This window comes from Tachyglossus aculeatus, chromosome 11, assembly GCF_015852505.1.
Source record: "Tachyglossus aculeatus isolate mTacAcu1 chromosome 11, mTacAcu1.pri, whole genome shotgun sequence".
Classification (NCBI taxonomy): Eukaryota; Metazoa; Chordata; class Mammalia; order Monotremata; family Tachyglossidae; genus Tachyglossus; species Tachyglossus aculeatus.
The window spans coordinates 33495997-33506263 of record NC_052076.1 but is presented as its reverse complement, the minus strand read 5'-3'; positions in this window follow the sequence as shown (position 1 = coordinate 33506263).

The following is a 10267-nucleotide window of genomic DNA, read 5'->3' as shown; positions in this document are numbered from 1 at the left end:
GTGACAGCGATGCCTAACTGCCGCTGGCTACTGCCACAATCGTTATCAGGTGTGGCTTCAGAGCAGAAACTGGGTTGTAAAAAAAATAAAATTAAATTAAAGTGGTGTACCTGCTTTTCCAAACAAATAGTACAGATTCAGTAATGCCTGATGAAGCTCCTTGTGGACCGGGGATATCATCATCATCAATCGTATTTATTGAGCGCTTACTATGTGCAGAGCACTGTACTAAGCGCTTGGGAAGTACAAATTGGCAACATATAGAGACAGTCCCTACCCAACAGTGGGCTCACAGTCTAAAAGGGGGAGACAGAGAACAAAACCAAACATACTAACAAAATAAAATAAATAGAATAGATATGTACAAATAAATTAAATAGAGTAAAAAAATATGTACAAACATCTATACATATATACAGGTGCTGTGGGGAAGGGAGGGAGGTAAGATGGGGGGATGGAGAGGGGGACGAGGGGGAGAGGAAGGAAGGGGTTCAGTCTGGGAAGGCCTCCTGGAGGAGGTGAGCTCTCAGCAGGGCCTCAGCAGAGTTGGATATGTATACCAACTCTGTTATGTTGTTTTATTTTGTTAGTATGTTTGGTTTTGTTCTCTGTCTCCCCCTTTTAGACTGTGAGCCCACTGTTGGGTAGGGACTGTCTCTAGATGTTGCCAACTTGGACTTCCCAAGCGCTTAGTGCAGTGCTTTGCACACAGTAAGCGCTCAATAAATATGATTGATTGATTGTTTACCATGTACAGAGCATCACCTTGTAACCTCCCCAGCGCTTAGAACAGTGCTTTGCACATAGTAAGCGCTTAATAAATGCCATCATTATTATTATTACTGCGACTACGCCCCCACCTCTAATTCGCTCTGTTACATCACAAAATGTAGCAATTTCTCTCGGCCTAACGACCTCCCCTCTCCCTCTCTTCCCTCACCTGATCTTCCAAATCCAATGGAGATACGTCTCTGCCAGCTTTGGAAAGTCGAAGTTTATCACCACATTCACAGCTTGGATATCAATTCCTCGGGTAAACAGATCCTAAACAGATCCTAAGCGCTTAGTACAGTGCCCTGCACAAAGTAAGCACTCAATAAATATGATTGATCGATTGACCAGGGTTGGAAGGGGGTGGGGAGGGCCCGGAAGCCCTCTTTTCCTCTTCTCTCACTCCCTTCTGCATCATCCTGACTTGCTCCCTTTATTAGTAATAATAATAATAATGATGGAATTTGTTAAGGGCTTACTATGTGCAAAGCACTGTTCTAAGCTCTGGGGTGGATATACAAGTTGATCAGCTTGTCCCAAGTGGAGTGCACAGTCTTAATCCCCATTTTACAGATGAGGTAACTGAGGCACAGAGAAGTGAAGTGACTTGCCCAAAGTCACACAGCTGACAATTGGCGGAGCTGGGATTCGAACCCATGACTTCTTGACTCCCAAGCCCGTGCTCTTTCCACTGAACCACGCTGCTTTTCTTATTCAAGCACTTAATATAGTGCTCTTCACACAGTAAGCGCTCAATAAATACGATTGAATGAATTCATCCCCCTTCCCAGCTCCACAGCACTTTTCATTCATTCAATCGTATTTATTGAGTGCTTACTGTGTGCAGAGCACTGTACTAAACGCTTGGGAAGTACAAGTTGGCAACATATAGAGACGGTCCCTACCCAACAGCGGGCTCACAGTCTAGAAGGGGGAGACAGAGAACAAAACAAAACGTATTAACAAAATAAAATAAATAGAATAAATATGTACAAATAAAATAGAGTAATAAATACATACAAATATATATACATATATACAGGTGCTGTGGGGGGGGGGGAGAAGGTAAGGTGGGGGCCACTTATGTCCATAATCTGTAATTAATTTATTCATATTAGTGTCTGTCTCCCCCTCTACACTGTAATCTCGATGCAGGCAGGTCATGTGTTTATTGTTATATTTCCCTCTCCCTAGTGCTTAGTAGTAATAATAATTTTGGCATTTAAGCGCTTACTATGTGCAAAGCACTGTTCTAAGCGCTGGGGAGGATACAAGGTGATCAGGTTGTCCCACGTGGGGCTCACAGTCTTAATCCCCATTTTGCAGATGAGGGAACTGAGGCCCAGAGAAGTGAAGTGATTTGCCCAAAGTCACACAGCGGCGGAGCCGGGATTAGAACCCATGACCTCTGACTCCCAAGCCCGGGCGCTTTCCACTGATTAGTACAGTGCTCTGCACACAGTAAGCACTCATTAAATACAGTGGAATGAATGAATGAACAGGATCCTCGCTCTTTGTCTCCTACAGTCAGGGGTTCAAACCCCGGCTCTGCCAATTGTCAGCTGGGTGACTTTGGACAAGTCACTTCACTTCTCTGGGCCTCAGTTCCCTCATCTGTAAAAGGGGGATGAAGGCTGTGAGCCCCCAGTGGGACAACCTGATCACCTTGTAACCCCCCCGGCGCTTAGAACAGTGCTTTGCACATAGTAAGCGCTTAATAAATGCCATCATTATTATTATTACATTATTATTACACATTATTTAAACAATTAAACTCCCGCCTTGACTACCACCTCAGCCACCTCGCTGACCTCCCTGCCTCCAGTCTCTCCTCACTCCAGACCTTCCTTCACTCCGCTGCCTGGATCATTATATATGTTTGTACGTACTTATTACTCTATTTTATTTGTACATATTTATTCTATTTATTTTATTTTGTTAATATGTTTCATTTTGTTGTCTGTCTCCCCCTTCTAGACTGTGAGCCCGCCGTCGGGTAGGGACCGTCTCTCTATGTTGCCAACTTGGACTTCCCAAGCGCTTAGTACGGTGCTCTGCACAAAGTAAGCGCTCAATAAATACGATTGATTGATTGATGGATTGAGCCCACTGTTGGGTAGGGACCGTCTCTCTATGTTGCCAACTTGGATTTCCCAAGCGCTTAGTACAGTGCTCTGCACACAGTAAGCGCTCAATAAATACGATTGAATGAATGAATGAGCGAATCATTTCTTCAAAAACAGGTCAGTCCTTGTCTCCCCTCTTCTTGAGAACCTCCAGTGGTTGCCCAACCATTCAATCGTATTTATTGAGCGCTTACTGTGTGCAGAGCACTGTACTAACCACCTCCACATCAAACAGAAACTCCTTACCAATCAATCGTATTTATTGAGCACTTACTGTGTGCAGAGCACTGGACTAAGCGCTTGGGAAGTACAAGTTGGCAACATATAGAGACAGTCCCTACCCAACAGTGGGCTCACAGTCTAAAATCAATCAATCGTATTTATTGAGCACTTACTGTGTGCAGAGCACTGTACTAAGTGCTTGGGAAGTCCAAGTTGGCAACATACAGAGACAGTCCCTACCCAACAGTGGGCTCACAGTCTAAAAGGGGGAGACAGAGAGCAAAACCAAACATACTAACAAAATAAAATAAATAGAATAGATATGTGCAAGTAAAATAGAGTAATAAATCTGTACAAACATATATCCATATATACAGGTGCTGTGGGGAAGGGAAGGAGGTAAGATGGGGGGGGATGGAGAGGGGGACGAGGGGGAGAGGAAGGAAGGGGCTCAGTCTGGGAAGGCCTCCTGGAGGAGGTGAGCTCTCAGTAGGGTCTTGAAGGGAGACCATCGATCAGCTTTTCCCCTTCCCGCCTATTTTTCCTAATACAACCCAGCCGGCACGCCGCTCCAAAGCCAACCAGCTCTCTGTACCTCGCTCTCGTCACCGACCCCTGCGCCACATCCTTCCTCTGACCTGGAACGACCTCCCTGTTCATATCGGACAGACCAACATTCTCCCCCTTTTCAAAACCCTCCTAAAATCACACCTCCAAGAGGCCTTACCAGACTAAAACCAGACTAAAACCTCCTTTCCCCTCCCCTCTGCAGCCCCGATCTGTCCCCCTTAAGCACTTGTTATAATAATAATAATAATCATAATGGCATTTATTAAGCGCTTACTATGTGCAAAGCTCTGTTCTAAGCGCTGGGGAGGATACAAGGTGATCAGGTTGTCCCACGGGGGGCTCACAATCTCAATCCCCCTTTTCCAGAAGAGGGAACTGAGGCCCAGAGAAGTGAAGTGACTTGCCCAAAGTCACACAGCTGACAATTGGCGGAGCCGGGATTTGAACCCCTGACCTCTGACTCCCAAGCCCGGAATCTTTCCACTGAACCACGCTGCTTCTCATCTATCTATCTGCTTCTCAGTGAAGTCTAGGGCTTTGAAGAGGGGAGGGAGAGTCATTGTCTGTGCTTTGGGATCCCTAGAAGGTGGCAGGAAGTTTCCTGGGGTGGGTTTGGGAGTCGAGGGAGGGGTGCTTGTAGCTCCAGGGATCTAAGTACAGACTGGCCAATATCCCTCCTCCCAGAAGCAAATTGATTCATTCACTCATTCAATCATATTTATGTTTTTTATAGCATTTATTAAGCGCTTACTATGTGCAAAGCACTGTTCTAAGCGCTGGGGAAGTTACAAGGTGATCAGGTTGTCCCACGGGGGGCTCACAGTCTTAATCCCCATTTTACAGATGAGGGAACTGAGGCTCAGAGAAGTTAAGTGACTTGCCCAAGGTCACACAGCAGACATATGGTGGAGTCGGGATTTGAACCCATGACCTCTGACTCCAAAGCCCAGGCTCTTTCCACTGAGCCACGCTGCTTCTTGTTATTCATTCCCTCTAGACTGTAAGCTCATTATGGGCAGGGGGGTCTGCCAATTCTGCTGTATTGTAATTTCCCGAGTGCTTAATATGGTACTCTGCACATAGTAGGCGCTTAAATGCCATCGATTGATTCCCACCCTCAGGCCCAAAGAACATTTCTCCCAACTGTAATTTATTTTAATGTATCTCCCCCTCTGGATTGTAAGTCCCTTGGAGGCAGGGATTTTGTGTCTACTAACGATTGTCCTGTTCTCTCCCAAGAACTTAGTAGTGCTCTGCACCCAGAAGCGCTCAATAAATACCACTGATTGTTTCTAAAGACGAGACTGCAGGGCTAAGGGGTGAGGGCCCCCCACCCCCAACTGAACTATCAGCGTTGCTCAGTGGAAAGAGCCCGGGCTTTGGAGTCAGAGGTCAGAGGTTCAAATCCCGGCTCCGCCAATTGTCACCTGTGTGACTTTGGGCAAGTCACTTAACTTCTCTGGGCCTCAGCTACCTCATCAGGAAAATGGGGATTACGACTGTGAGCCCCCTGTGGGACAACCTGATCACCTTGTAACCTCCCCGGCGCTTAGAACAGTGCTTTGCACATAGTAAGTGCTTAATAAATGCTATTATTATTATTATTATTATTATTATTATTATTATTATTATTATCAGTGATCCTGCTAGGGAGATTGGAGTTTTGGTAGTTTCCCAGGACTGCTGAGCCATGGGATCGGCTGAAGTGCAATAAATACGATTGAATGAATCCCCCCCCCCACATCTCCGTCCCCTCCCCACAGCACCTGTATATATGTATATATGTTTGTACGGATTTATTACTCTATTTTATTTGTACATATTCTATTTATTTTATTTTGTTAATATGTTTTGTTGTCAGTCTCCCCCTTCTAGACTGTGAGCCCGCTGTTGGGTAGGGACCGTGTCTGTATGTTGCCAACTTGGACTTCCCAAGCGCTTAGTACAGTGCTCTGCACACAGTAAGCGCTCAATAAATACAATTGAATGAATGAATGAATGAATTTAACCTTCACCCCTCTCTCAATAAATATGATTGAATGAATGAATGAATGAATGAATGAATGAAGTGCCCAACAAACCCAACTTGGTAGGGAAATTCAGGCTCTTGGGCAGGGCTGCTCCAAGGCCCTGTGTTGGAGGTTGGGGGCCAGGCCCAGTCAGGGGGTGAGGAAGACTGGGGTGGAGGGAGGTGGTAGAGAAGCAGCATGGCTCAGTGGAAACAGCCCGGGCTTTGGAGTCCGAGGTCCTGGGTTCAAATCCCAGCTCCGCCAACTGCCAGCCGTGTGACTTTGGGCAAGTCACTTCACTTCTCTGGGCCTCAGTTCCCTCATCTGTAAAATGAGGATTAAAACTGTGAGCCCCCAGGGGACAACCTGATCACCTTGTCACCTCCCCAGCGCTTAGATCAGTGCTTTGCACATGGTAAGCGCTTAATGAATGCCCTCATTATTATTATTAGATGAGGAGACCCCTGTGTGTCCCCTGAAGTAGCCTGGTTCCCCGGGGAGCCTAGGCCCAGGAGGCTGTGGGTCTTCCGGTGCTCACGGCTCTGCGACGCCATCATCACCGTCTCTCCGGGGGCCTTCAGCGGAGGGTTACCCAACCTCAGTCGCACCTACTCAGCCTTCCTGTCCCGCCATCGACCCCCGGCCCACGTCCTCCCCCGGGCCTGGAATGGCTTCCCTCTGCCCATCCGCCAAGCTAGCTCTCTTCCTCCCTTCAAGGCCCTACTGAGAGCTCACCTCCTCCAGGAGGCCTTCCCAGACTGAGCCCCTTCCTTCCTTTCCCCCTCGTCCCCCTCTCCATCCCCCCATCTTACCTCCTTCCCTTCCCCACAGCACCTGTATATATGTATATATGGTTGTACATATTTATTACTCTATTTATTTTACTTGTTCATATCTATTCCATTTATTTATTTTGTTAGTATGTTTGGTTTTGTTCTCTGTCTCCCCCTTTTAGACTGTGAGCCCACTGTTAGGTAGGGACCGTCTCTATATGTTGCCAATTTGTACTTCCCAAGCGCTTAGTACAGTGCTCTGCACATAGTAAGCACTCAATAAATATGATTGATGATGATGATGATGATGATTTATTACTCTATTTATTTTACTTGTTCATATCTATTCCATTTATTTATTTTGTTAGTATGTTTGGCTTTGTTCTCTGTCTCCCCCTTTTAGACTGTGAGCCCACTGTTGGGTAGGGACTGTCTCTATATGCTGCCAACTTGTACTTCCCAATCGCTTAGTCCAGTGCTCTGCACACAGTAAGCGCTCAATAAATACGATTGATTGATTGATTGATTGTTACCCCAGGCTTCAAAGACCACCCCCTCAGCCCAGAGCCTCGGGCTTTGCCCTCCCTCCGCCCAGGGCAAGAGGATGGAGATGGGGCAGGGACAGAAAAGGTCGAAATAAGGCAGGGGGCTGCCAGCGGGGAGACATCTAGGAGAAGCAGTGTGGCTCAGTGGAAAGAGCCCGGGCTTTGGAGTCAGAGGTCATGGGTTCAAATCCCGGCTCCGCCGCTTGTCAGCTGTGTGACTTTGGGCAAGTCACTTCACTTCTCTGGCCCTCAGTTCCCTCATCTGTAAAATGGGGATGAAGACTGTGAGCCCCTCGTGGGACAACCTGATTACCTTGTACCTACCCCAGCGCTTAGAACAGTGCTTTGCACATAGTAAGCGCTTAACAAATAGCAACATTATTATTATTATTACTATCTCAGCCAGCTGCTGCCTGGGATTTTGATGCCCACAGAAGGCCTCACCGTTCTCCTGGCCTCACTTGGCTATCAGTCAGTCCACACACTATCTGAGCTCCCTCCCACCAGATCCTGTGCAGGGCAGTGTGGGAGACGGCGAGGGAAAAGGGGAATGGCAGAGGGGGAAAGGGACCAGGACTTCCCTACCCCAGAGCAGCTCCCAAGTCTTCAGCCAACAGGAATCTTATCTTCTGGGCCCCTTGGTTGGAGTGGGCATATTTGTGTCTCCCCACCTGTCACCTTGCCTGCCCCATAAATAATCATAATAATGGTATTTGTTAAGCGCTTACTATGTGCAAAGTACCGTTCTAAGCACTGGGGGGGGGGGATACAAGATGATCAGGTTGTCCCAAATAATAATAATAATGATGGCATTTGTTAAGCGCTTACTATGTGCAAAGCACTGTTCTAAGCGCTGGGGGGGATACAAGGTGATCAGGTTGTCCCACGCGGGGCTCACAGGTCTTAATCCCCATTTTACAGATGAGGGAATTGAGGCCCAGAGAAGTGAAGTGACTTGCCCAAAGTCACACAGCTGACAATAGTAATAGTAATGATGGCATTTGTTAAGCGCTTACTATGTGCAAAGCACTGTTCTAAGCGCTGGGGGGGATACAAGGTGATCAGGTTGTCCCACGCGGGGCTCACAGTCTTAATCCCCATTTTACAGATGAGGGAACTGAGGCCCAGAGAAGCTAAGTGACTCGCCCAAAGTCACACAGCTGACAATAGTAATAGTAATGATGGCATTTGTTCAGCGCTTACTATGTGCAAAGCACTGTCTGTATATATGTATACCTGTATATATGTATATATGTTTGTACATATTTGTTACTCTATTTATTTATTTATTTAATTATTTTACTTGTACATATCCCTTTTCTACTGTGAGCCCACTGTTGGGTAGGGACTGTCTCTATGTGTTGCCAATTTGTATTTCCCAAGCGCTTAGTACAGTGCTCTGCACATAGTAAGCGCTCAATAAATGCAATTGATGATGATGATGATGTTCTGAGTGCTGGGGGGGATACAAGGTGATCAGGTTGTCCCACGCGGGGCTCACAGTCTTAATCCCCATTTTACAGATGAGGGAACTGAGGCCCAGAGAAGTTAAGTGACTTGCCCAAAGTCACACAGCTGACAATTGGCGGAGCTGGGATTTGTTGTTTTTGTTATTGTTATTGTTATGTGCTAAGCACTGTACTAAGTGCTGGGATAGATATAAGATAATTGCTAGACTGTGAGCCCGCTGTTGGGTAGGGACCATCTCTATATGTTGCTAGTTTGTACTTCCCAAGTGCTTAGTCCAGTGCTCTGCACACAGTAAGCGCTCAATAAATATGATTGAATGAATGAATGGAGTCCCCCGGAGGCTCACAGGAGGGAGAATGGGTACTGAATCCCCATTTTGCAGATGGAAATAATAATAATAATGATGGCATTTGTTAAGCGCTTACTATGTGCAAAGCACTGTTCTAAGCGCTGGGGGGATACAAGGTGATCAGGTTGTCCCACGCGGGGCTCACAGTCTTAATCCCCATTTTACAGATGAGGGAACTGAAGCCCAGAGAAGTGAAGTGACTTGCCCAAAGTCACACAGCTGACAATTGGCGGAGCTGAGATTTGCTGTTTTTGTTATTGTTATTATTATTATGTGCTAAGCACTGTACTAAGTGCTTGGATAGATACAAGATAATTGGGTCCCTTGTGAGGCTCACAGGAGGGAGAATGGGTACTGAATCCCCATTTTGCAGATGGAAATAATAACAATAATGATGGCATTTGTTAAGCGCCCACTAAGAGCAAAGCACTGTTCTAAGCGCTGGGGGGATACAAGGTGATCAGGTTGTCCCACGCAGGGCTCACAGTCTTAATCCCCATTTTACAGGTGAGGGAACTGGCGGAACCAGGATTTGAACCCGTGGCCTCTGACTCCAAAGCCCGGGCTCTTTCCACTGAGCCACGCTGCTTCTCCATAACGGTGGGGGAGGGGGGCAGGGCGGCCCTACTCGAATCATAAATTTAAAATTCCCCTTCCAAACCTAATGGCTCCCGTGGCTCTCTTCCGGCTCGGCCTCCTCCCCGTCCCCCCGCACCCAATCAATCAATCAATCGTATTTATTGAGCGCTTACTGTGTGCAGAGCACTGTACTAAGCGCTTGGGAAGTACAAGTTGGCAACATATAGAGACAGTTCCTACCCAACAGTGGGCTTACAGTCACCCAATTCATCTGCCTTCGGCCCATGGCTCACTCTCTCTCGCTCGCTCCTCTTGCAGCGTGGCTTAGAGGAAAGAACCCGGGCCCGAGAGCCAGAGGAGCTGGTTTCTAATCCCGCCACATCCCTGCTGTGTGACCTTGGGCAAGTCACTGAACTTCTCCGGGGCTCAAGTTCCCTCAGCTGCAAAATGGAGAGTCAATACCTGTCCTCCCTCCTACCTGGACTGTGAGCTCCATGTGGGCCCTGATTATCCTGTATCTACCCGAGTGCTTAATACAGTACTCATTCATTCGTTCAATCGTATTTATTGAGCGCTTACTGTGTGCAGAGCAGTTCTAAGCGCTTGGGAAATACAAGTCGGGATATATAAAGAGACAGTCCCTACCCAACAACGGGCTCACAGTCTAGAAGAACTCATCATGGAGTAAGCACTTTTGCAATTACTATTATTGTTATTATTCTCTGCCCCGATCCCAAGTTGCCTTCTCTAGGATGCCTTCCATCCCGGCGGTGGGCATTGCAGCATTTCCCTCCCCTCTGGGGTCTCGCTCTGCCACGGGTCAGGGTTGGGACTCGATTTCCATCACTTATTA